General features: G+C 40.2%; 1 long non-coding RNA gene across 1 annotated transcript in view; it reads left to right on the top strand.

The window, feature by feature from the left end:
* LOC134517179 (uncharacterized) overlaps positions 1-27438 on the top strand; it is a 38839-nt gene that overhangs the window by 10605 nt on the left and 796 nt on the right. The window lies entirely within an intron of this gene.

Raw genomic sequence — 27438 nt, 5'->3', positions numbered from 1 at the left:
AGTTGAGCCCTATCCTGTAAGCTGTTGAACTCCTGTTTTTTTTAAATTTTGTCTATTAAGTGGACACTTGCAAGTTCATAGGCTAACTCTTTGCTCACCTGTGGGCAATAAGAAAACCGAGCCTCCAGATTGCAGGTTGTTTTTCTGGAACTGATGCTATCGGTGGAAGCTGGTGGTGATAAGTGCCTCGCAGAATGGCCCAGATTTTGTTCTTTTGCATGTGCGGGCACATAAATAATACATAGGAAAGGAGGCAAAAAGCATCAATTCAGAAGTTCCTAGTGACCTCCGAAGTTTCTATGAAGTATTTACGTGTAATCTGGGTTATGAGACATATGACTGAAGTGGCGGGTTTGGGGTGGGGTTTTTTGTTGTTGTTGTTTTAAGTGAACTACATTGGAATTATTTTGAGTCAAGGGCATGTTTGTTGGTAAAGTCCCCTGTTTGTGTGCCGGCTTCCTGGGAGGAAGGGACAATTGACGAGGTGCCTGTGTTTTGTTTTGTGGAAATGCTAAGATATCAAAGTTCAAAATAGTGACTGTCTCATCAAAGTTACTATTTCCTGCTTAATATTTTTGCACCTACGTATAGCTTCCACGTGCTTCACATCCTGGCAATCTCACGTGTCGGGATGGGCACGGCATAATAGTAACCAGAATAAAGCACATATATTTATTTCCTGCTTATTGCAAAGACGTACAGAGTGTGAGTTTGATTCACACTTTTCCTCAACGGAAATATACCGTTAGGACATTTAATTTTGCATGGTAAATTCCAGTTGCTGAATTTTAGCTGTTACTATGTATTCAGATGTGTTTATGATAGCTTTGCATTATCAAAACAACTGGAGCACAGCAGTGACTCTGGATATGTATACATATGAGAGAAAAGAGAATGGAGAGTGACAATTTTAGTCTGAGGAAAAAATGATCTTTTCATCAGGCTGTTGAGAAAAATATGTTTGTTCAGAAAGTAGACCTGTTTCCTCTTTCTAAAAATTGTTACTGATTTTTTGACATCTCTGTTCTGGGTATCACTTTCAAGCAGTTTAAGATACGAATAATAGTTAAATGCTTACACTGGAGGAAAACTAATCAGTAAGCTCAAAGAAAATTTATCACTATCTAATGTTCCTAGTTTATCAGCATTCCACAGGATTCCACCATTTTCAGTAATCTGGGAAGCAAAACCACAAAAAGATCATTTTGTATTCCGGGTAGTGTCTTATGACAGAAATATAACACGATGACAACTAAATAAGGTTGTCATCATTATGTTAATTAGTAAAGTAGGTTTTCAAATGAGAGATTCAGAGGTAGACCTTTCTGGAGAAGATGGTGGGTAGCAAGCCTCAGTCTTTATCTTTCTGTTCACCTTTTTCCTGTCTTATCTGCTTCTCCATCTCCCTCCTTCCAACTTGAAAATGCTCCGTAACTGTATTATGCAGAGGACATTGTTTACTTTTGGACAGTGGGACAGAGAGAAGGAAGCTGAAAGGAGGAGAAGGGAACGAAGTCTGCATTGTGAGTTGTTCACAGTATAATGTCTGTCAACAATTCTGGCAAGGTATTTGTGGCTCTGAGGAGAGATGCAGGAGATGATAGTTCTACAGCAACAAGTCTGAGAAATCAGGAGGCAAATGGACTGGGAGTAATGAAGGAAAGCTGTAAGGGTAGGGGAGACTAAGTGGTTTTAGCAGCGCTGGTACTGGGAGTGCAGTAAACTAACAAAGTACCAGAGAGCTCCAGGGAGCAGGGTACAAAGAGTCCTGGAGTATCTCGAGAAACTGGTGTGCAGGGTTTGGGGTGGTAAGCCGGGGAGGACAGACACTACACAGGTTGGGTAGAGACAGACACTAAAGTTTGGGATGTGGTAAATATTGTAAATGTGTAATTTACTGTAAATGGGTAAATACCCATAACACAGCATAAGTGCTTTTGAGCAATTTAACCCTTTTAATGCCATGGCTATTGCTGGAAACTTTGGAGTGGTGAATTCCAGTTGTTTCTTTATCTTCTACATTTGAATATGTAGCAAAAAAGAGGAAGAATTACCAGTACAAATTGATCCACTGGTGAAAAGTCAGGCTTCAGACCAGGATGGAAAAGTATGGCGCAGGCTGGAAAATGAGGAGATACTCACGGGAAGAGAAGTTAGGATGACAAAAGAGAAGCAGTGCTTATCCTAGAAAGAATCAGACATGCTGGATAAGTGCAAGAATATATAAAAACATTCAGTAGCCCAAAGTCCTCATCCCTTGAGAAGCAGAAGGCAAAAAATAAATGAAGGTGAATAATTGTTGAGTGAACAATAGTTTCTAAACATAGTGTATGACAAAGCAAATCATTATTGGTAAAATATTAGTACTGTCACTGCACTGGACAGCTCAGCCTAACCCATGGCCTTTGCTATAGAGGTTAATTCTCCCGAGACCTGGTAGATTATTTTATCTAATAAGCGTCATCTATCCATGATCTGGCATTACCTTTGTTGTTGTTTTGTTGGTTTAGGTTGTTGTTTTTGTTTTTTTAAATGAATAATATCTCTCTTAAAGGAATACTGTGAGTTTTAATTCATGACTGTAGTGATTAATGAGACCATCTGATGAAAAATTTACTAATTCATTTTTATCTAACCAAAGCCCTATGCTTCTGTATTTTGTTGCTGCTGATTGGAATCCAAGCTGTTATTACATTACCTGGGCCTGCCTGTCCACTGCTATGAATAAGCATAGCTCTATTACTTCTGGGATCTGGTGATACAACTCCAAAACTCTGATGTGAAATCATGAAATGCGTGTATTCAGGGCATTAGAGAAATAATTTAATTGCATGAACTTAGTTAAAGTGGCACCAGAAGGCACAGGAATAGTTATCATAGAATTGTTAGGGTTGGAAGGGATCTTAGAGATCGTCTAGTTCCAACCCCCTGCCATGGGCAGGGACACCTCCCACTAGATCAGGTTGCTCAGAGCCCCATCCAGCCTGTCCCTAAAAACTTCCAGGGATGGGGCTTCCACCACCTCTCTGGGCAACCTGTGCCAGTGTCTCACCACCCTCATGGTGAAGAACGTCTTCCTAACGTCCAGTCTGAATCATCCCATCTCTAGTTTTAATCCATTCCCTCTAGTCCTACCATCACCCGACATCCTAAGAAGTCCCTCCCCAGCTTTCTTGTAGGCCCCCTTAAGATACTGGTAGGCCACTATAAGGTCTCCTGGGAGCTGCCTTTTCTCCAGACTGAACAACCCCAACTCTCTCAGTCTGTCCTTATAGGAGAGGTGCTCTAGCCCTCTGATCATCCTTGTGGCCCTTCTCTGGGCACGTTCCAGCACGTCCATATCTTTCTTGTAGTAGGGGCTCCAGAACTGGATACAGTACTCCAGGTGGGGTCTCACCAGAGTGGAGTAGAGGGGGAGAATCACCTCCCTCGACCTGCTGGCCACGCTTCTCCTGATGCAGCCCAGGATACGATTGGCTTTGTGGGCTGCTAGTGCACACTGGTGGCTAATGTTGAGCCTCTCGTCCACCAGCACCCCCAAGTCCTTTTCTTCAGGGCTGCTCTCAAGCCAGTCACTACCGAGCCTGTATCGGTGCTTGGGATGGCCCCGTCCCAGATGGAGGACCTTGCGCTTGGTCTTGTTGAACTTCATGTGGTTGGCATGGGCCCACCTCTCCAGCCTGTCAAGGTCCCTCTGGATGGCATCCCTTCCCTCCAGCATGTCAGCCGCCCCACACAGCTTGGTGTCATCGGCAAACTTGCTGAGGGTGCATTCTATGCCACTGTCCATGTCGCTGACAATTACAATATAGACGTTTCATTTCAAATTGCCACTCTCTGGCATTTTTGGAAGAGTGGTGAAAATGTGCTTTATCATCCAAAGTGGCAATCCAGGAACACAACAAAGACAGGCAGAAGGACAGTTACTGTTACTTGACCAGAAGTATGAATAGTTACGAAAGTTTGAAATTTAGTGTGTATTACAGTGCTTTTCAACGTCTCTTATAAAGTGCATGGTAAGGTTCACTTTGAACAAATAATTAGAGAGAAAGTGTCTTGTGGTTTAAAAAAAGAAGTGGTTGTAAAAAGACAGGCATTTTAAAGCACTTTACTGAAAACTTCCAGTTTATACTTTTAGACCTATTTTCAAATGATTTAACTTGAGTTTCATTGTGTGTCTGTAGGATCTAAGTTTCAAAGGAACACAGATGCTTTTGGACATTGGATCACTTATTCCTGATTTGTTACATATTTAATGTGTGTTGGAGAAGTCCATTAACAATTTAGGGCTTGCTTCTTCCCATATGTAAGCTGGGAATAAGGCGTATTTACCTTGTAAGACTATGGACGTTATCTGTTATTTTTTGTGTAGTGTTTTGAGTCATGTTGTTGAGGGCCTAGTTACTTAGATATGCAAAGTACTATAACCCACAGCCCTCTGAGATCCCCCAGTTCATCTTGTTTTTCTACTGTAGATACAAGGTCAAGTTGAAATAAGCCGTATGATTATAAGAGCTTGTATGAAAAACTTTCCTGGAGAGCAACATCTGTTATCTGGTGGTAATAGTGATTCAAAGGAGCTCTCCGGGAAGAGAATACAGTCTGTCTCTCATGAACAGGATGACTCAGTAGTTCACATTTGGAAAGAGAAACATTCTCCAGGCCTCACAAACATGATTCTGGAGACTCATTACATGCATTATTACATGCTTTTGTGAAGCGCTCTGACACGGCACAATGCGAATGGTTTCTGGCAGCCATGATCCTGTCTTCCCCAGAAGCAGGAGTGATACCAAACCATCTGCAGTGCCAGAGCTGCAGACCGACTCGCATTCCTCTCCTGTTCCTCACTGGCAACACATGTGGCTCTCGTTTCACGTGCTCGGTAATGAAGCTGAGTGAGGCGTGTGACAGCTAAGGACTCCAGCTGCTGAAGTCCGGGAGCCTTGTAAATCCTGACCCAGGTTTACCTTATATAAACTATTCTGTTTAACATAACACAGCTCTGCCATACGCGTACCTGTTTATTTGTGTTTAACAGCTGAGGCTATAGCTTGGGTTAACTTGTTTAGAAAAATTACAGTACTATGAGTATTACGGGCTGTGGACATGCACCTGAAATTTTGCAGGAATTTGATTTTATTTTCCATTTTATGTAAAACTTGAGTCAAATTCAGCCCTCCTATGACCTTGCTGTTTCAGGGCTACACATCAAAGTAGCCTTAGAACTTCACCTGGAAAACTGAACGAACGGGCATTCTGTCTTCACGTGGTGTTGGATAACTGAACGGGCATACTGTCTTCATGTGGTGTTCATTGATGACTGCAGTTTGGTTCAGCTGAAACTACTGAACCACATATGGGTGTTCCAGTCCTGTCTACTTCCACAGAGGTTTGCACCTTGCAAACGTTGCCCTGTACAAATAAAACTACTCGTAGGTGCTATGTAGTAACATTAGGTAAAATGCTATAGACCTGAAATACCGTACAGCTTAATTGAGTGCAATTTCTATTGACTTCAATGGGTGTTTTATTCAATTAGGGGCTGCAGAATTTAGATCACTGCCTTTGGCTTACATCATTGCAAATATTATTGATGCTTATAAAGCTTTCAGGGATCTTTCAGGCTTTTAGTCCACAAATTGACTGCAATGTGAAAGTCTTGCCTGGGGGTAACAGGAGTACTTATATCCATCTCATCTTTCATTTACTTATTCCTGAGTCTTTCTGTGCTATTCCTTTGGGAGTGCTCATATAAAATACGCAATTTAACAAGGAGGGGGAAAGTAGGGTTGTCTCAATATAGCAAGATTCAAGTTTCATTTTTGTACATTAGAAGTATGCCTTTCTTATTTTCCTGCCTAAAAAATGTAGAATTGAATCTGATTAATTTTAATTCTTGTAAAATGATGAAATTAAGGTTCAATAAATTTAGAATGAATATTGAAGAAAGTTAACAGTTTCCCACGGGCAAGCGTGGAGGCAGTGCTTGAAACTTTAAAACTACACAGGATGGAGCACTAGAATTTTAACAAAAAGAACTAGCCTGCTTTAGCAAGAAGGGGCTGGAAGGAGTAAAATAATTTTTACCTTTCTAATCTGCGTGCAATATAAAGCCATTGCCTGAGTTACTCTATGAGAGTAGCACAAGCAGGCCTTGCATAACTTAATTCTGACCACTCACCTCTGATGACAGTAGCAATACAGATGGAATATGGTGATGCTGGCTCTGTGTTAGGCCCAGGGAGAAAAAGGATACGGCTTCTACACTTTTCCATGCAGTGCTTTGGGGAAAAGCAGCAAGTAAACCATTTCACCTATAGTGCAAGTCATTGCATTTAATATTTCTTTTTAACTAGAATCAGCAATGAAACATCTAGGAATGACATTTATAAATATATACCTTTTTATATACATAAGAAAGTAAATGAAAACAAGAGAGGTTGGTAGGGATGGGCACAAGGACTTCTAGGACATGTATTGTAGCAAACTGATTGCATTTCAGGCAATGTATTCTTAGTACAGATCTTCCCGGAAAAATATGCACAAAGAGCTAGGAAAAGTCACACATATACACATACATATTTTTAGGTCTATTTAGTAAAATTTGAGAAATGTATCTATGGGAAAACGGATAAACATCTTGGCTGGAACACTGACTATAAAAAAAGGTAGCCTCCTTATAGAAGACATTTTTTTTTGCAGCAGAGAGCACAATAAATGTTATCTGTCAGGGAAAGAAACAGGCTATTTAAATTCAGGCAGCATAGCATCTTCAGGCGGAAAGGCTATTTTTAACTTCAGATGTAGCTTAATTTAGAAACTGAGCAGTTCAAGTCCCTTTTTTTTCCCACTCCTCCGACTGGAGATTTTTTATAATGATTGTAGATATCCTTGTGTGAAGATACTGAATAGAATAAAAAATACGTTATCCTGAGCTTGAAGGTCATGAAAATACACATCTAAACAAAGGAGCTTTGTGGTAATATTGTCATACATGTGTACGCACAGAGATTAAATTCGATTGATGCACTATTTTATAAGCATAAGGGCCGCTTTGGCAATTTGCCAGGAGGCTGCATATAGTTTTTATATCCATTTATGCAAGATCTTACCCAGATCTATATTATTTTATGTAGGAAGTGCTGTAATTGCGTATAGCCTTATACAGCACATGATAAAGAGAGTGTAAATTTCAGTGGTTTCTAAGGGAGAAATATTTATGAGAAAACTGGCAATGATTCCCTGCATTGATTTTTCTGAACCAGCTTCTTGCATTTGGCTTTGTTTGTAAGTTAATCACAAGAATTGAGAAGCTCATCTTGTTACAGAAGGTATTCAGAATTAAGAATTGCAGATCTGACTCTATTAACTGATTACAGGCTTTTTAATGTATTCAGATTCAGGATGTGAAAAAATCCTCTCACAAATGGAAGTAGTTCCAAGATGGCTTGTTGCAAACAGTCTTCTTGCATAATTGCATACTCTATGTCACTCAACATCCATCTATTGAATTGCAACAGCATTTCAGCATAAAACTCAATTCTAGCTGAATTTTATAGTTTACCTGTTCAAGCTCAGCCAAAAGCGATTCTGAAAGCTGTTCTAGTTGCATAACAATAACAAAAAGCGGAGAGACATGTGCCATTGCGACAGAAATAATTGGGTTATTAATAAGCTGAATGTGACATGGAAAAGTCGGCTCTATTTCTGAGCATAGTGACACCTTCGCCATTAACTCTTAAGCACACACAACTTCTGTTTCTGAAATTTTGCTTGAAGGTGTGAGCATTTGTTCACATACAGAAAAGATAACTTTTTTTGTAGCTACCTAAAATCCTGCAATTATAAGTGAAAGTTTCTGCTGCCATTTATTCTCTAACTTATGACAGCTAAAATTAGAGGCTTTCATTCCATTGTTTTTATACACAGGGTAGCATGATGTAATGTAGTAAGAACATCATAAAACAAGTTAGGAATTTAGAGTTATAATCATTAGCATTCAAGGGAGGTTAAAAAGAAATACTGTCTAGAGCTGGACTACTCCTGAATTGCCCACTTGGGGTGGGGATTCTTTCGTCTTCCTCTTAAACATTTGGTTTTGAGGAATGCTCCTTTTCCCAGCTCCTTTCCATGTGGAGGGAATATGGGAGTTAGCAGAGAAGCTGGTAGAGCCATTAGGCTCTGCTGCGGGCTTTCCTTAATTCTCTGCTGGCCAGACAAACCTCAATTAAGGCTGAATTTAGTCTCTGGGAGGCATTTTGGTAGTGCTATCAGACTAGGAAATTCAGTCTGTGACGCACGGTTTGGATTGGGAATTTGAATTCAGAGCCCTTTCTTAAAGAGGATTTTCTTTATAATAAAGCAGATATATTGCACCAATATTTGCTAGTGTTTCAACTTTACAAAGAGAATGTGTTTTTCTCATCAAAGCCTTGATCAGCTTGTAGCAAAAGAAACGTTCTGCACATATACTTTCTTGTTTTAGGTATGTTGGTATGCTGTCAGGAGGCAGGATTCAGTTTGCCTATTAAAGAGGTTTAAAAAAAGATTAAAAACCATCCAAAAGGAGCAGTGGGGTTGTCAAGAAAAAGCTGAAATCTTACGGAATCGAGGGTAATATTTTTGGTCTTAGAGAAACACAGGATATACTTTTGATAATTTTCTGAATGGCTTTATAAAATCTAATCAGCTTGAAACTATAACTGTCCGTTTGTATCTGCTTGTTTTCATTCAGTTTGTAGTAAAGGGGAAAACAACTGTTTTGAGAGCAAATAGTAATTCTATTTTCAGGCATTCTAACTTTTAAATAGTGAAATGCAGCTATGAATAATTATGGTGACACACAGACAATGAGATTTAGGTAAGGCTGGACTTTGAGACTTGAGTTTCAAGTAAAGCTAGGGTTTCTAATAGAACTGCATTAAAATACTCTGAATTATCCTTAGGAGATTTCTGCCATTTTAGGCCAAACTCTTTTGATGAGATTATAATTACATTCACAAGGAAAGCTGAACTAGAAAACTGACGGCTTCTGGTTCTCTATCCAGTATAATGATAATAATTAGTTCTCATTTAGTAGTTTTCATCCACAGATCTCAAAGTTTTTTATAATGAAGGTCAATCTCATGGCCTTATTTTACAGAAATGGAAGGACAGAAAAAGGAAGTGAGTACCTAAGATCAATGAGCAGCTTGGTAACAGACCTGGGAACAAACTCAAGTCGTGTAACCCAGGTGCAGGTCTCATGTTCTCCGCATCCATCAAACCAAAGCAGTATTTATATTTTCATCTGTGCATCTGATACCAGCTTCATTATGGCTTGGAGTTGTATTTCTAGTAGTGTTTCAGATGGTGGTGATACAAGCCAGGAAGGAAATTCAAAAAACCAAAACAAATATTACCCAGGCTTGGATTTTCCTACCTTGAGGTCTCCTATAAAATTCCTACCTAAATGTCCAGATACATTTGTGTCCCCAAAGCATGAGTAATCCAAGTAGGCATTCAGCTACTACCCTGCTAAGAATGAGAGCAATCCCTACGTAGGATGATGGCTGCATAGAAACCCCTGGAGTTTCATGAGCAGCCCCCGAAGACCTGCTCAGTACCGTGCAAATTCTTCGCTTTGTCTCCAGAGGCATTGAGATATGGTTATTCCTGAATATACGGTACTCTGCTGTATATTGTGTGTCTTTACCCCTTTATAAATCCTTAGCATGACAGATTCCACATTTCCCCTTGTAAAGTGACTGCTCTGGAGCTGGGAATATTTTGTGCAGCCATTTACATCTCTGTGACCTCCCTGAGAGACACTGACATCTGCTCTGTAACAAAGCTAGCCTGGTTTCTCTTTTATGCCTTTCCTCCTCTGGCTAGCTACCAGCTTTTGTGACTGGGTCACTTTTAAAGGACTTGGTAGTGGTCCGTACAATAACTTGCAGGCTGGATCCAGACCCAATGTGTCCAGTAGGGTCTCTGAGAGGGATGGAACCAAGCTGCTGGAGCCTCCTGACTTGTACCTCTAATCCCAAAACAGTGATTATGGTCTTTGCTGTCTATCTATATAGTTTATGTAGACTGTTTCTATTGGCAGGGAATCACATAATGTACTGGCTCTTCCATAAGAATTTTATTATAATTTTTTGCTTCAAAAAGTTTAAGCCTTCTTTTCCATGTCTCTTGTTGTTACAGAATTTTTTTCCTCGGCAAAGAAAATGTATTAGTGTTTTCCGTGCCCACAAATCACAGGAGGGAGGACGTGCAGTAGACTGGAGTTTTTATTAATCAGTGTTCTGTCTTCTTAGAAGTGGGAAATTGATTTTATTGAAGTGTGACAAATTACAAGTAGTAAATAAATTGATATTTGGGTGAAATACAGGAGACTGTAACAGCCATACTCTGTGTCTGATTAATTATAAAAATACAATATGCTATGCCTGAATAGGGATTTTCACACATCAGTATGTAAGCAGTTCATAAACTTACATAGGCATCATCTTCCCATGTTATATATACAGAACAGAATGGACATAGAATCATTTCAGTTGGAAAAGACCTTTAAGATCACGGAGTCTAACCATAAACCTAACAATGCCGAGTCCACCACTAAGCCATGTCCCTAAGTGCCACATCTACATGTCTTTTAAATACCTCCAGGGATGGTGACTCAGCCACTTCATTGGGCAGCCTGTTCCAGTGCTTGATAACGCTTTTGGTGAAGAAATTTTCCTCTTTTGCCTTTCATCTTGGAGAAGACGGTCATACATGAGGTACTAAAAATAGTCAGATTTAAGAGCGCATGCTCCCTAGAGGGGATCAAAGACTGAGATGCTGTTCAGACATGCAAACAACCAGAAATATCAAGAGCAGGAAAGAGTGTGGTTGAACCAGTTAGTGCAGATAAAATCTGCTACTTCTAGCTTCAGCATAATTTGTGAAAGTAATAGTAACAGAGTGCAGAAACCAAGGGAAAGAGACGTGTAAGGCAGTTCCTATGCCTATCCTTACATACATAGGTGCCTAAAGGAGGAAGACAATTTTTCCTGGGCTATTGAGAGATTAAATGCAGAGGATGTTCTTTTAGAAAGTAATTCAGAATCCACAAGTATGGCTTCTGCTCTGAAGCACCTCTAGAGGAGTCTGACACTTCACTGATTATGTAGGAGACTTGGGTAAATTAACTGCGTACCGTAAGGCCCTGAGTTTGGTATTAAATTTAAGCAGTGGTAAAAACCCAGTCCATGTAGGGACACTGCAAAGGCAACTTTCTACCTAGGACAGCAAACCTAATATTGGTAATGTTCTTTCCTTGTATGCCGTCACCTTGGGAAACTTCCATTTTCCTCTCAGACTTCTCTTTCTGTTCTTTATGCGACATTCACATTTCATGTGCTGAGGCTGAATAGTTTGTCTGAAAGACAAGGAAAGTCAATGGAAGAGAGTACCGTCGATCTGTGCATTGCATTTTTATCCGAAGCTAAGGTCAGACAGACACAAGGACTTTCCGCTTCTATGTTCCTTCCTAGAGATGGGAGGTTATTTCTCTCATCAGGATTGGCTTTTGTAAAAGTCCCTGACAAAATCATAAATGGTGCTGTTTGGTTCAACAAGATCTCTGAAAAATAGAGAAAAGTTCGTAATCAAAAGAGGAGCAATAGGTTTTTGTGCCATGTCTGATTTAATAAGAAAGCAGTATTTACTTGAAAAGGAATACAAGTAAAATCTGTCTTTTTCTTAAAATGGATAAAAAAAATTTAACTCAGGAAGGATTAAAAATTTTTATTTATGGTTTAAAACACTTTTTTCAAATATCATTACTGAAAGTTTTGCATCCAAGGCCTAGCTTCAGAAGATCTGTTGAATTCTCTGTCCCTTGTGTGTGACTTGCAGCGCTGTTAACACTTTTCATGTTTCTCTGTTGCACTTGTCTTGATTAATAGAAGACAAGAAGCCGTGTGGGTGACAGCTCTATACCAACAAATCTTTACAGACAGATGCTATGATTTGATCTTGATATTCACTGTATGTTTCACTTACTGCTGCAACTGAGACTTAAAAATATAAGCAACAGCTTTTTTTTTTCCTGTATATATCTCCATTAAAAAAGCCTGTTCTGATTTAATGTAATATTAATAGGAAACTATTTTTAACCTAAATGAAGCAGGGGGACAATGACATTAATATGTTTCATGGTGCAAGAAAGGATTTCTTCCTTTTGGCTGACATTCATCACCAGTCCTTGCATAAGCATTTACCATACCTAAATAAAGGGGTAAGAAGAAACTTCATCCTCCTATTAAGTGGTCCTTTATACAGAGAAGATCAAGTTTAGCTGATAATATCATCAGGAAGTATGTGCAATATTTAAAAATCAGGTTGACAATGTAAATACTGCTGCAGAAGTAAAAAATGGCAGTTTGCTTTGGAAATGATGTTACGAGTTCCGGGTTGGTCCTATGACAGAATTAAGGACAGACTCATTGGTCAGAGTTTTTACCACTGTACGATCAGAGTTAGAATTAGGAATTAGGGGAGGGAATCTGAAAAGGAATTTTGTGTGCTACATGCCACAAAACCGTTCTGAAGCCCTGTTGCTAGACCGACTCTTTAAAACGGCCTAGTGAAAGGCCTGTTACTGGACTTTTATGCCTGGACAGAAAATATTACATATTATGTGTTAAGGAACAATTTCACATTAGCCAAAGGATGAAATAGAAATATGTTAATTCTTTTCTGTAATTTTGTTTGATTTGATGTTTAGTTCTTGTGTGAACAAGAATTGTCAGTCTTGGTCGTAAGGTCAGTTGATTAACCAGACCATCTCTGGTCCTACAGTACTCCATAAGACAGAGGAGAGAGAAATAATTTCAGTTAAAATAAAAATTAGAAACACTGAGCAGAGATGCCCTTAGCCAGAAAATGAGGAAATGAACTCCCTTATACTTAGCATGGAATAGCAAAGTTGTAGCGGGTATATTGCCCCAAAACTGAAAAATTTGGAATTGAGCAAGGAAACGGATGTTTATGCAGGATGGTAATTCAGTCTTGGAGATGATAACAGAACGAAGACGATTTTTTATTTAGGAATCTGAGCATTATTTTCTTGCGTATGTAAATAAGGGTAAATATGTGGAAAAAAAAATAATTGGACTACCTAAAGGAAAAATCTCAAGGGAAAGAGCACAAGGATAAACAAAGAAATGGTTTAAATATATAAAACAAGACTTGTTCAGCGAACCACTCAAACATTTGTAAAAAGTGAGCAAAGGGGTGGCAAAGACAACTAAAGGGAAATGCATTTTAAAATTCTAGCAAGTAGACTTTAACTTCTAAATATAACTACTGTAATAAATGACTTTGGAAAGTTATACATAGAGACACAAAATATCCTCAACCCTGTGGTTGAGAAATGTCATGAATCTGATGGAAAAATACACTAATACTGTTCGTGAATGCATGTTTTGTGGAGAGAAAATTCCTGTTTCTCTGATACTTGTATTCATAAACAATGAATTCATCCAGACCCTTAAAGCGCACGCAACCTGTATCTTTGTTACTGCTAAACTCTTATAGTGCCAAAGAAAATACACAATACACACATATACAAACCTACTCATTGCACCATTGTTAAGCTTTACTGTTCTTTTCAGGGTTTTTTTGGTGTGCTTTTTGACTGTGAACATAGTTACACACATAGAATCATAGAATTGCGTAGGTTGGAAGGGACCTTTCAGATCATCGAGTCCAACCATCAACCTGACTCTGACAAAACCACCGCTAAACTGTATCTCTAAGCGCAACGTCTACCCGTCTTTTAAATACCTCCAGGGATGGTGATTCCACCACTGCCCTGGGCAGCCTGGTCCAATGCTTGACAACCCTTTCGGTGTAGAAGTTTTTCCTAATATCCATCCTAAACCTTCCCTGGCGCAACTTGAGGCTGTTCCCTCTTGTCCCATCGCCTGTTTCTTGGGAGAAGAGCCCGACCCCTCCTGGCTACCCCCTCCTTTCAGGGAGCTGCAGAGAGCGAGAAGGTCTCCCCTCAGCCTCCTCTTCTCCAGGCTGAACACCCCCAGCTCCCTCAGCCGCTCCTCACAGGACTTGTGCTCCAGACCCCTCACCAGCTCCATTGCCCTTCTCTGGACACGCTCCAGCACCTCCATGTCTTTCTTGTGTTGGACACAGCCCTCGAGGTGGGGCCTCACCAGTGCCCAGTACAGGGGCAAAATGTCCTTCTCTAGGCAGAGCTCTCGGTGAGCAGCCTGCTTCCACGTCCCCAGGGCCACCACTGTGTCATCCTGTTATTTCTGGTGCCAGTGATTCCTCTGGACTTGTCTGATGTGGGTCCTCCTACGCTGTGGCTGATAACGAGCCTTTCAGCTGCCTTTAGACAGACCCTTTAAATGTCCCTCTTTGACGTCAGCTCAGCTTTGGGGACTAGTTGGTATTTTTCATGTGACTGATAAGGGGAGGTTTCCTGATACAGCATTTCAAAGGAGCGGGCAAAAGCCGCACAGCATGATTCTCTAGGGGACATCATCTTTGATACTTGAAAGGGACCTTTTCATCTTGGGCTCTGAGAGACTGTGTGCCCAATGTGCTAAGGAGATTTAGAACATCCTTGTTTAGATTTTTGCCTCAGGAGATTACAAGAGATAGTTAAGAATGAACAAAATCCAAGGTAAATTCTAAGTGTTTAATTGTTCATGGAGGAAAAAAATGTTCCCCATGAATTTCAGCCACATGCATGAGATTCCAGGTGCTCAAGGTGTCAAGGGCGTTTAGGGAGAAAAAGGAAAACTGTTAATAAGGGGATATTCCGGAATGAAAATATCACACAGCATTTCTTCAGTAATTGGTATTCCTGGTTAGGTCTCTATATTGATACTTGTTATTTGCAAAAAGAAATCTGTTACAGCTTGTGTGCACATACAAAACAAGGTGTATTGTACTGCATGGACAATTTATATTCAATGCAAAAATAAGAAGGAAGTGGGAGGCCTCATACAAAGGCCAGGATACAGATTAGCAGTTCGGTAGGTGTGACCCACATATCGACTGAAAATGAATGTTTAGCCTCCCTTATCACTAGAGTTGATGAGAGCAGTGATAACACTATCATACGAATTACAGTGATGCGCTAGAAATTACAGCTGCTGGTGGGGAAGCAAAGCTTGCTGGTAAGACAAATTTAGGTGATGCAGATCGTTCCAGAATACTGAAGAAACTGCAGTAACATGGGGTTTGTAGTGAGTTGGTTTTTTGTTTTGTTTTCTTTGGGTTCTTTGGGAAGTTGGGGTTTTTTTCCTGCAACTGGAAAAAAGTCCAGTGGGGGGGGGTTGGAACTAGATGATCTTTAAGGTCCCTTCCAACCTAAACCATTCTATAATTCTATGAAAATAGCAAGTGTGGACCTGTTTTGGAATAAATTACAACATTGTTTTATCAAAGGTAGATCATAATGCTCAATATATTTCAATATGATAATTGATTTTTTTAGGAGTAATAAAAGTGAGCTTAATCCACTTAAATTCCAGTAACCGATATACTACAGGAAATTGTTCTTGAATTTGGAAATGATGGCAGTAAACACAAGAATTGTGATCTGGCCAAAGCGCTGACTAAAAATAATATTCAAAAGAAAGTGACAAGGTTGGAGAAATGTTACTAGTGGTGTTTCTCTGGAACCTGTTATATTTAATATATTTACCATTGTGTCGCGGTGAAATTTCTGGATAAGACAAAGTTGGGAAGCACTGCCAATGCTGAGGAAGACCGGGTTGTTGTTCAAAAAGAATCAGACTAACTTTTTTACTTGCTTGCTCGTAAAATGCTGTAAGTAAGTAGTATACTGTACAAAGCCATACGTTTTAGGTTCAATAATAACTTATTCTGTAACCTGGTGGTTTATGAACTGGAAGTAACAGCAGTGGAAGGATGAATACAATTAGACAATGGAATATAAATATGGTAGGAAAGATAATGCAGTCTTGGAAGGTAAGAGGCTTTTAACAGGGAGAAGGAAATATCGTTGCCATCTTACAAGGAGTGTTAACTCCTCCTGAGTTAACTGTCTCCTCCAGTTGTGTTTAGCTATTTTCAGACAAATGAACTTAAACTGTGAGAGGTGCAAAGAAGAGTTACAGGATGAACAAGGGAATGAAGCTCGATCTTTTGAAGGGAAATTAGAAATGCCTCGTATACCCAACCAAATGGAAGTTTCTAGGGCGATGAATCATTCATTAAATATACTGGGAGCAAATATTGATAAATTGATAGGTTTAGTGTACATGACCACTCAGTCTTTCACCTCTCTGCTGAGATCACTAACAAAGCTGCCAGTTGCTGCCCGTTCAGCAGTGGAGCGTTGACCGGTGTTAATTCCAAAAGTCCCCAAAACTTTTGGACATGACACTGACAAGGGGATTGCCGGTAAGACTATATTGTTATTAGTACCGTAAAAAGTATCCAGCAGCCTTACAAAATGCATACTGTTTTTCACATCTTGGCTGCAGATTACTTACAAAAGAAAGAACTATTCTTTATTCGAGCTCTTACTGACCTTCCTCCTGTTTGGTCTTCTGAACCCAGCTCTGGGGGTGTCCCTCCCTTCCCCTCGCCTAAGGAGCCAGCTCGCTGCGATGACAGCTCCTCCCGTCTGGTTTTGACTTTCGAGAGCTCCGTAAGTGCGAAGTGTGATGACATCATGCTCCCTAGGGTGTCAGTTATTAGCTGCTAAAAATAGTTACAGGCAAACACAGAACAGAAAAATCAAATGTCTGCTTAAACTGCTAGTGAATGGGAAGGTAAAGAGATAGAGCTCGGCTGAGGGGCTTTTTATTTAAATGCAAGGGCAACAATGTTGGATTGCAACCCTGGCAAACATTGCAGATGATGCTTTAGGACTTGGGAGCTGGGAGAGCCCACAGAGGCAAGTTCATCCCTGGTGCAATTCCAAAACTGTCATGGTAAGTGAGCTTTTTGTGTTTATTTCCCACTGGTTAGGTTATCTGATCTGAGTAATCTGTGTTTTGCAGTTCTTAATGTAAGTGTAGCTATGGGATTCACAGCACGAGAATGATGTCAGTGTTACTGCCAGTATAATCACTGTTCTATTCAAAAATAAAACACAAAGCAATATTCATATTGTAAAATGAAGCGTTCAAAGGTTAAGAAATAATGTACAGTAAAAAAGTATAGGCAGGCGTAAATGGTGCCTCCAGTCTCCACGTCCAGGAAAGTGTCCTGCTCAGCATGGGTATGTTTTGGGGCTATTTGGTGCAAGTTCTTTGGACACCACCTATGACCTCTAGGCCTCGATTACAAACCTATGAGCTAAGACAGGCTTGAAGACAGAGGTCACATTTTCAGGCTTTAACTTAATTCCAGTTTTGTAATGTAGACTCCTGTTTAATGTTCCTGTGGTACCAGCAAGGTGTTTCAGATATTAAGCTGCTCCAAATTAGAGATGATCTAATAAAGAAAACACATAGAAATACAGAAACAGTATAACCTGGAAGTTAAGGTTAACATAGGACTGGGTGTCTCACAACCTTTGAAAATCTCATCCTAGGCTTTTTATACTAGTTAGGCCATGGACAGAAATATTCAACTAGGCTTATTGTTAGAAGATTTTCTAACCTGAGCTACTCATAACTGTCTTTTGTACAATTCTTAACTTACTGTTATGGGCAGGCAGGGGTAGGAATACGAAGCTGTGACTCTTCCAGACAAAGGCCAAAGGGTCTCATTCCAAGTTACGAATGCTCACCCATGGGCCTGAAACTCCCTTGGCCAAGGTATAATCTATTTCTCACCCATTTGGGTCACCTACGACAGCTTCACGGTGAGTCAAAACCAGAAGAAATGACTTGTAAATGGCACCGGTCCCCTTCTCAGGGAGAACAACCTCTTCTCCCTCCAACTCTTGCACCCTGGCTCCAAACTGCCTGGTCCCCTGTTTGCCAGACCAAACACAAGCTAAAAACACAAATCTGCTGATCCTCCAGAGCCTGACTCACGTCTCTGTCAGCCCCTTGCAGCAGCCTTCCCCAGAGGGAAGGAAGAGCTTGATGGATATTGTACTGCAGGTTATCAGAGTGTGTGCTAATGAAGCCACAGATCCATTACAGTATTTATCCATTTTGCAAGATCCAATTACAGGAACTTTGTGAAGTATAAAATAGTTTGATTTTACCCTGTGTTCATCCTGTAAAAGATGATGTCTCTAAAAAAATATTCCCATCCTATCATTATTTGCTTGTGCTGATTCATCTGTGTTCAAGATTGTTTAGAGCCAGGATTTGATTCTGCCTTGTTGCTGATAATGTTTTTTGTAAATCTGTTTAATAATTCTCACGGATAAAGCTGAAGAATCCCTGGGTCTTTTGCTTGCGGGGTGTGACATGTAAAGTAGAAGTTTTTCTTGCAGATCAGAAGGCAGGGGACTGACGTAGGAATTATTGTGTGAAATTACATTGTCTCTGTTGTGTAGGAATTCAGATAGTGATTGTGATAGTCCCTTTTGTCCTTTGAAAATGAGAATTTATGACTCAAAAGGTGCTCCTCTGTCAGTCACAAAATTTTTACTGTTATACTGAATCTTATTGTTAATGGTATAATATCTTGTGCTTTTAGTTGCAAGTGTGGTGTTTTGAATGCAAACTGATTTACAGTCATTTTCTTCAGTCTGCAAAACAGGCACCAAAAAAAAAAAAAGACAGAAGAAATTCTATATTCAGTGGTGGTGGCTGGAGGAACAAAATACAGTATAATTAAAAAAACCCTTATTGAAGAATTGTTCCTCTTTGCATGGGTTTGTGAGATTTATTTTCTTTAGGAAAAGGACTATTTTTAGGCGACTCCTTAAAATTGCCTGAAAGAGTAGCATCTGAAAGAGAATGATAATAAGAAATAGAAATACAAGGAAGTTTTTACAACATAAAATGCATACAGTTTTTAGCAGGTGGCCAACTTGTTGTTTTGAAAGATTTCCTGCTGCATTAAATTTTCCTTGCTGTATCCCCCCAGAAGGCTGATCGTTGCTGTCTCCTGCAGACAATGCAGCAGCGCCCTTATTTTGTACTAGCGAATGATTTTTCCATTCACAAGCTGTTTCAGTATTCCGGAGCATCTCACTGCTCTAGCATGCATTTCTCTGAATTTAAAGTAATTTATTCATAAAAAGATTATTCTCTCTTGGTTTGGGGGATACTGTCAGGGCTAAAGGCACGTGCAGTAGCACAAAACTGGGATCTTCTGGCAGACTTTCTGTCTGCTTAACACTTTCACTGATGGCCTTGGCACTGATTATAATGCCAATAGAATAAAATATCCTCTACAAAATACAATTTCCTGTTGGAATGCTGTCGAAGTAGTGCTGATGAGGCATACACTTATTGCGTCATCTATAGGTGATGGCACTGTCTTGCATGTTCTGTTTTCAAGGTTAAACAAAGAAGTGTAAAAAATACTCTCAGCAAGAGGTAGAACTACCTGAGCCTTAGGCCTGACTTCAGCTGAGCATTCAAACCCCTGTGCTGTGCTTTTTGGGTGCAGACTGACCTGCTGTGGATGGAAATTATCTCCGTTTAAATAGAAGCAACGTAGAAAACTGAACTGTGTAAATGATTGTGAATGGATCTGCCTGATTTTTGTAGAAAAACTAAGGATGGTGGACCTAAAAAATCAATAAAATTAGAGTAAAAGTCTTTGTAAAACAACTGTGGAAGTATATTTATCACTTTTACATATCCCAAGCTAGATCACACTGAAACAATGGACAGTGCAACAAAATACATGCCTGGAATGTATTTAGATCCCGTAGCAGGAAGCTGAGTCCAGATGGAGTCAGTGGCAGTGAGGCATGTCTCTCTTAGCGTGGGTCATTAAACATTAGCGTAGCTAGATAAGAAACGTGGTATTTCACATGCACAGTAAATTGAGGGTTTGTCTACATAAAACTACACACATGTAATCCGAATTAACTTTGAGAAGTTAAAGGATCTGATGTAGGAACTACTTAGGGAATACCGTTGACTCTGTTGCTGGAAAATGTCAGACTAAAAGATGAGAATAATCTCCCTGGCTGGAAAATACACGAGTCTATCGCAATAGCTCTGTCCTGTATGCGCACAGCAGACAGCGAGCAAGAGAAGGTTTTCATTCTGCTGCATAAGAAGATATTAACGGCACTGTCTCACCAACAATTTTCACAAAATTAGATAGTTAGATCGTGTCAAATGTTGGCTTATCACCAAGACTACTCGCCATAAAATTTCTGACATCAGAAGAGGGACATCTACATTAAAGTGAAATCTGAAGACTGTCAAATATGTAAGTTTGTGAGATGGAGTACTTATCCACAGAAATAGTGCTGTCAGCAGCGCTGCTTGTTTGAATTAAAGCTGCAGATTGGATCTAGCCCTTGATGCTGATCTCAACTTTTATGTAGGACATAAATTGAATACATTACATTTTCTAACACGCCGGGCCAGCATTCTCTGACGCAGATACCAAAGTAAATGGGAGCAGGGGTGTTTTCCAGCCTGAGGTGTCAGGCCATTAGAAATTTCAGGTGCCTAAATGTAAATGTAGTATAGATATCCAAGTTGAAAGATGTCTCAAAAATATATCCAAACATCTATATTATTTTGACAACACTCTGGAATCAGCTCTTACTTCTGACAGTGTGCCAGCCCAGCGAAGGAGTCTTTTGATGTATTTCAAGAAGTGTGTAACTTCAGTGTCCTGTAAGCGCATCCGCAACCACCAGCCTCTCAGGAAAAAAGCTTGAGAAGGCTGGCTTTTGTTTTTTAATCGTTAACTTTGCACTGTTGTGCCTTCCTTCCTCTCTCAGCTTCCTTTTTGTGAAGATGAAACCTAGTGATGCAGTGTTTGCCTATAGGCGTCCCTTTTCCTGTGAACATAGAGAACCCTGAAGAATAAATAAACTTTTTAAGTTGCTGATCCTGCACGTTTGCAAATTCATTGGGAGATTTGGCTCACATGTAAGGACACAAGGATCCAGCTCCTAGGGAATAAACGTCAAAGAACATGAAAAGAAAAGCCTTAGTAGGCACTGGGACTATAAGAACAAAGAGTGCTTCCAAACTGCAGTAGTGAAAACCGCTGGGAAATGTGGAATAGTCTGACAGAAGCAGTAAGAATGATGGTTCTGAGTCAGGCACTGAATCAGAAAAAAAAAAAGGGGAAAAAAAAAAAAAGAGGCTTGATCCAAGTGAATTAAAGCCACTTATATTCCTGGAAATGAATTATTTCCTCTTTATCAAAAAGGAAAAAAAGACAAAGAGGTTAAGAATGTAATTACATGTTGCAGAAAGAATTATATGGCAATTTCGGTCTGCCAGGCTTATGCTCAGGGTACTAACCAAAACTCGGACACACTGACAGAGTTGCTGGAGGGAGTCTCAGCAGTGCTGCCTGCGCTGCCTATTTACTTTTCAGTACTTCCTCTTGGAGGCTTTCTCTTAGTCTATGTTCTCAGCAGGCTTTTAGAGGAAGCTCTGGGTATTATTTTGTGTCCAGAATAAACAGAAAGCGCAGTACTGTCTTCTCTGCTTAAGCTCTCTCCTTCCCTTGTGAATTTACAAATATTGTAGAAAAACGAAACCATCACAGAAATAGTGTTTTCTTAAATGATCACTCAAAACTAGTGCTGAGGACTTGGTTCCTTGCTTTGTCAATGAGTTTGAGCATTATCAGGTACATAATTTACTATTTATGTCGTGAAGGCCTTCAAGGAAGTGCTGGAGCCTCTCTCCCTCCTTTCCTATCTTAGGCGGAGAATATTTTCATTCCATTCATCTCTCCTTAGATGCAGAGTGTCTGAAAACTGTTGCAGAGTATCTGTTCTCAATGCACGCTGATGTTTTGCCACTCATATGTCACGAGGGAGCAAACTCCCACTGGTATGAACAATACGACCATGAAAGAAGGTGCCCAGGAACTGCATAGAGGGCATATGGTTCTGCGCACTGTGTTTCGGTGCCTTGCTCGTCAGTTGCACAACACCGCTAAATTTGTTGCCTTGCGTTTACAGATGAAATTAAATCAAGGTTGTAAACCAGAAAATTGTATTCATATGCTTTGTAGATTGATGATGACAGACATAACCGTAAAATGCTAAAAAAGAGATCAGCTGCAATTAGTCTATAGAGAACCTAATCACCAATATGAATTTGACAACCAAGATTTCAAATAGTTAACTTCATTCTGTCCAATGTACTCACTAAGAATGTCTTTTTGTGTTGATTTTGTTGATGGATGGAAGTTGGTTGCAAAGAATTATATTAAGATTCAGTTATTCCTAAAACTGTATCATTTAATAACAAAAATCCATTTGCTTATGAATACATTGCTGCACTGAACACACCCAGACTCCGATCCTCCAGTCGTTGGAGAGGGCCGCTGTCATTCTTAATTAGCTGAAGAGTACCAAAGGACTGGGGCAATTTCCTACAGATGTTTTTTCTGGCTCTCCTGGTGCGATGCCCTGAAGTAGATGAGTCCCTGCTCCTGTATCGCAGAGACTACTGGGTTAAATCAACCAGGATATAATTAAGATTACAAAAACAACCCTAAAAGTTTTATGGGGTTGCAAGCAGCATTATCTCTCATTATCCCAAAGTAAGTTTATTTCTTGCTACTTCCCTTGAGAGAAGAGTTAAAAATTGCTCTATTATGGGATGAGGACTGCCCAATAAATAGCCAGCAGGAGTGATCTGAGCGCTAGCATGGCCAGCTGGAGCCCAGCCCGCGTGACTGGGACCGGTGATCCCCTGAAACAGAGCTCTGCAGAAGGCATTACCCGCCAGGTGCCACCAAGAGAAGGCAGTGCCAGAGTCCAAGATGGAGCAAGGTGAACGGGAATGAAAGAAAAACAGGAAGGGGAACAGTGGGAAAAGGAATTAATCTTTATTTTGTGTGCTGGAAAGATCAAACCGCATTGCAGAGTTGCAGTGTTTTGAAGTACATTTTGTCTTAGGACCTGGCTGTCCTTATGCCAATTTAAGCCATCAGTTTAATACACAGTGATGCAAAGAAGCATCAGCCTCTTGCTTGTCTACTCTTACAGACAAGCATTCATGTTGGATGCTTGCTTTTTAGCACAGTAGTCAACCAACAATGCTAAAACACCCTTTGTTTTGCTGTGTCAAGGGAACCAGCTCTCACTGTAGCCATGTCACTAAATCACATTACAGTCCTTGGGCTAATGACATTTGTATAGATCTCCAGCTCTCTACCCTTTGTCACCGATCAGGGCAGTCTGAAGATAATCATGCAGGGACATTATCCCATTTGATGTTCTACCTTAGCTAATCATTTCTACAGTGCACACATAAGCCAGTGTATCCTGATTTCTCCAGTTCCTTTTACTATCTGTATTTTTCTTTCTTTTAGCAGAAATAATTGAGAGATCAATGAGGTTATTGTGCCAGGTCTATTGCTCAACTCCCCGGTTTCCTGTTGCGGTGGATCTAGCAGGTAACTTGAAGAAATCCAAAGAACAGCCAGATCCCTTCTCGTGTTTGCTCTGAGAGGCCTACCCGGTCCGTGCAACAGGGAGAGTTGAACACGATTTAGCCTTAAAAGATTAATTATCTTTTTATTACAGTATTCCTCATCCTAGTGGAGACAATGCTAGGGTTCATATTAGCACTACTGGGTGCTTTTGTTTTCTTTTTCTGTTTTAGTAACGCAAGCAAAAGCTTCCCCATTACAGGTGCTTGAAACTGCCATGAATTTAATGAAGTGAATGGAATTGTTTAGGATTTTGATCAACGTAGCTGCAGAATTTGACCAGCCATCTTAAAACAGTTGTATTTATTTTAAGGTTCAAAATGTTACATTGATAATTTAAACAATTGTAGGGAATATCGTGTTGTATTGACCTTGATAATGTTGTTATAAATAGTAAATACAACATTTCTTTGCTGAAATGGAAAGATGAGGTGCTCAGTCACTTAGAGCTTCATATGGTAATCGTCAGGAAAACAGCTCCTTTTTTAAATGTAACTGTCAAACTGACAGGTTGCAAAAGAAACAGATTCCTAGCTATTCAGTAGTTCTAAAAGATCAAGATGATCCAGTTTAATCAGACCATCGAAGAGGGAGACTTGAATTTGTTGAATTCAGATAATTTTTTTTCTGCTTGCTCACTTAGGCTGGTCCTAACCCCAGGTTCATAAGAAATTCCTAATAAACTTCTGAGCTGTTACTCATTCCAAGGTGGCACTGAACACCAAATAGCTGTCAATTATAAGGTGGCAGAGACTTGAATAAAAATGCAGCTGCCTTTTTTGAGAAATGCTTTGGGTTGATTACAACCGCTTTGACATAAGGTGCAATTTTTCGCAAGTGCAGATAGCAACTGATTCTGGCAATTTTCTTGGGAATTTTTCCAGGGGTATGTGATGTGAGCAAATGTCTCTGAAAATAAGCTGTGGATGCACTACGAGGATTGTTCAGAAGTCTTTTCTGAAAAAAGACACCTCTGTGTCTGCTCTAGTTTAGATAAGATTGTATGACTTTATCGATTCCTAACCCTCTGTCCCTGCCTGTCGCTCAGCCTCCACCACTCCAAACCAGCCTTTTCTTCTCCGGAGTTGTGGTTTTGGGTTTTTTTCACACACTTGTTAATGTATTTGCCAAGATACTCGGTCCTTCTTTGCAAAGGTGCTGCTGCTCTGCTGATTGCCATTCAGCATGGGCAGGCAGAGCAGCCCAAGGAAAGAAGCAAGAAGCCAGAAAGGAACAAAAACCTTCAATTTTTTGAGTTCTAACTCCGAATGTCTTTGAATCAGCAGCTCTGGGCCCTTCCCAGCTCTTGAAGGAATGCCAGTTCAGTACAGTGAGTGAATAAGGTGTGTGCGGGGGCGACTGCTTCTCTGTCAGTTGTGAGAAGCTTTATTTTAAAAAGTGCCTATTTTTTTTGCCAGCATTACAGAGGTTTGAATGGTTCGGAGGAGCTGGTAATGGTTTAGGGAGGCTTTCTTGTTTATGGCCTGTTGCCCAGTCGAATCCAGCCCAGGTCATTAGTGACTAGAAACTGTTACCATGTTAACACAGCCTGATGGATGAGGTGAACTGTGTCCGAGTCTGGTTTCTAGCAGAAAAGGCATCACAGAAACTGGTATTGCCGTTGTCCCTAAGTGACTCTCTGGTGAGCAGAGGGGGCCGGAGCTGAGCAGGGGCATGGAGCCACCTTCCTCCGCTGCCGCACATCCTTCCCCGCTGTAAAGAGAGAGCAGCAGCCTGCGAAGCTGCTAAACTGATGCTTTCCTCAGCGTCGAAGTGACAGGCAGAAAAAAGAGGCAAGCAAAAGGAACAAAAATTAAGGAACACCTTGGCTAAGAAGCACCGATACCTTCCGGTAAAAGCTACGTGGAAGAGCATGAATGGTTTCATTCAGAGTTTTGGACCAAAGCCCTGTGTGTATGAGGAAAATCATTAACACACCATTAGCAGTCATGCGTTAAAATGGAAATTACTTCTTTATTGTAATCTCTAATTTTATTTTATAATGTTTTTACTGCTTCTTTTTTGCATTTTGCTTATTTGGACCCTCATACTGGTCATTTTCACTTTGCTTATATTTAACTTCACTCCTTTGTTTGCCTGTTTGTTCTTCCATCTGAAAAGCTTTCCCGTTGGGTAACTCGCTCGGCAGCAAGGGTAGAAGGGAGGCAGGTGGGCAGACAATCTGAATTCTGATTTTGGCTCTGCCACTGGTTGCTTGGCAAGCTGTTGACACCGCACTGTGCCTTACTTTCCCACTGAAAGAGACTCATAGTTGAAGAACAGCTAAAAATCTTTGACAAAAAAGAACTGTGCATCTACTAGTGCTATTTACTGAAGGAAAACACAACTGGAACCGAGCATTTTATTCCACATGCTCCTTAAAGTGCATATGAGTTGTTTAAGCCCAGTGAGCCTCTGTTCTTCACTTTCCTTTCCTGATTTAGGTCTAGATGTTGAGTCATCACCGATGTGCATATCCAAACCACTATAGACATCTTAGTCTTCAAGTAAAAAATCCAAAACGTTCTAGATTCTTCACCCCGTTTAGCAGATGTGATATGCAAGTAGCAAATCCTAGTGAAACCCAGTTCTAGTAGAGCTCTGGACTGGCACTGCAGGGAGTAGGTGTTGCTCTCTCCCTAAACATCAATGTTCTCTCTATTCCCTCCCTCCCGATTTAATTTGGATAAAGTGGCCACCAACAGGGCACAGTAGTTTTAGGGCACAGTTGCTGTATAATTTTATATTATTTACAGTCTTTTAAAACTGTTGCGGATAACAATAGAAATAGTGTTGTTTCTCTACCTAGGCCATGGTGCCATTTCCAGTATCATTAATTCACTATAACTGAAACCCTTTTCCCTCGGGAATGGCTGGGGTCACAGCAACGATGCTGATGCAGATGCAGGTTAAGTGCCAGTAGCAGCATTATGCTGAAAAGCTTACTAAAAATGGTCTCTCTCTGTAGACCTGGAAACCCAGCCTCTTGTATCAGATTTCCTCATTCATGACCCAAAAACTCTTCAGGTACCAACAATTCTGTAAGGTAAATGGCAAAAGTTAAAAACTGCAAGCTTGAGTAATACTCCTGACAGCTCAGTGTAAGCTCAAAGTTCAGAGGAATGTGAAATATATCTGTAATTTGTTTAATATGCAATGGTTGAATGTACTGAAAAGTTCTTGCTGCAAAAAAATATTTCTTTCCTAGAGGTTAACTTAGGTTCCAAAACTGAAGAATAAATAGCCTTTGCCATCCTTACTGTAAAGCAACTGCAACTCACCGAGTTAAATCCTTAGTTCATTTTCTGATCTTCACCAAAGCGTTTGCCAGCGTGACACCTGATAGCTTAGTATTCTGCAATTAGCAATTAGCAACGTCGAACCGTGTTCAGTGGGACAGTATTGTATCTACATGCGGTGGGGGCTGGCTGTGTAAACGCCTTCATTTGCTGGTGGCACTATGTGAATACATATACTAAAAAATACTACGCTTACTATTTTCTAAGATACAGGGTAGCAGTGGGGTATAAGAATCTTCTGTTAAAAATGTGAAAAGTAGTTAGATTTTGTTGTAATTGGAAACTAGCTTATATTTGTAAGAATTTCTAAAGCTAATAATGGACACGATCATGCTCTCTCAGTTGGCTTCCTGTCTTGTTCTGTAAAAGGGCCAAACAGTCTCTGAACAGGCTGAACAAAATAATATTTCTTTAATATGTCTGTCTTCCTAATTCCACACACTTTTACTACCCATGCCAGTTACTGAATGCTTTGTTAAGCTCCTTTTATGACTATTCATCTTTTCTCCTTTGTCTCCACTTGTTCCACTTTATACCTGGACCACAACATTAATGTACATTACGCTCTTCATTTGTTGAAGAAGTAACCGAAAACTCA

This window comes from Chroicocephalus ridibundus, chromosome 6 (assembly GCF_963924245.1).
Source record: "Chroicocephalus ridibundus chromosome 6, bChrRid1.1, whole genome shotgun sequence".
Classification (NCBI taxonomy): domain Eukaryota; kingdom Metazoa; phylum Chordata; class Aves; order Charadriiformes; family Laridae; genus Chroicocephalus; species Chroicocephalus ridibundus.
Note: the sequence above shows the minus strand (reverse complement) of the source record. Positions and strands in the feature narration are given on the sequence as shown.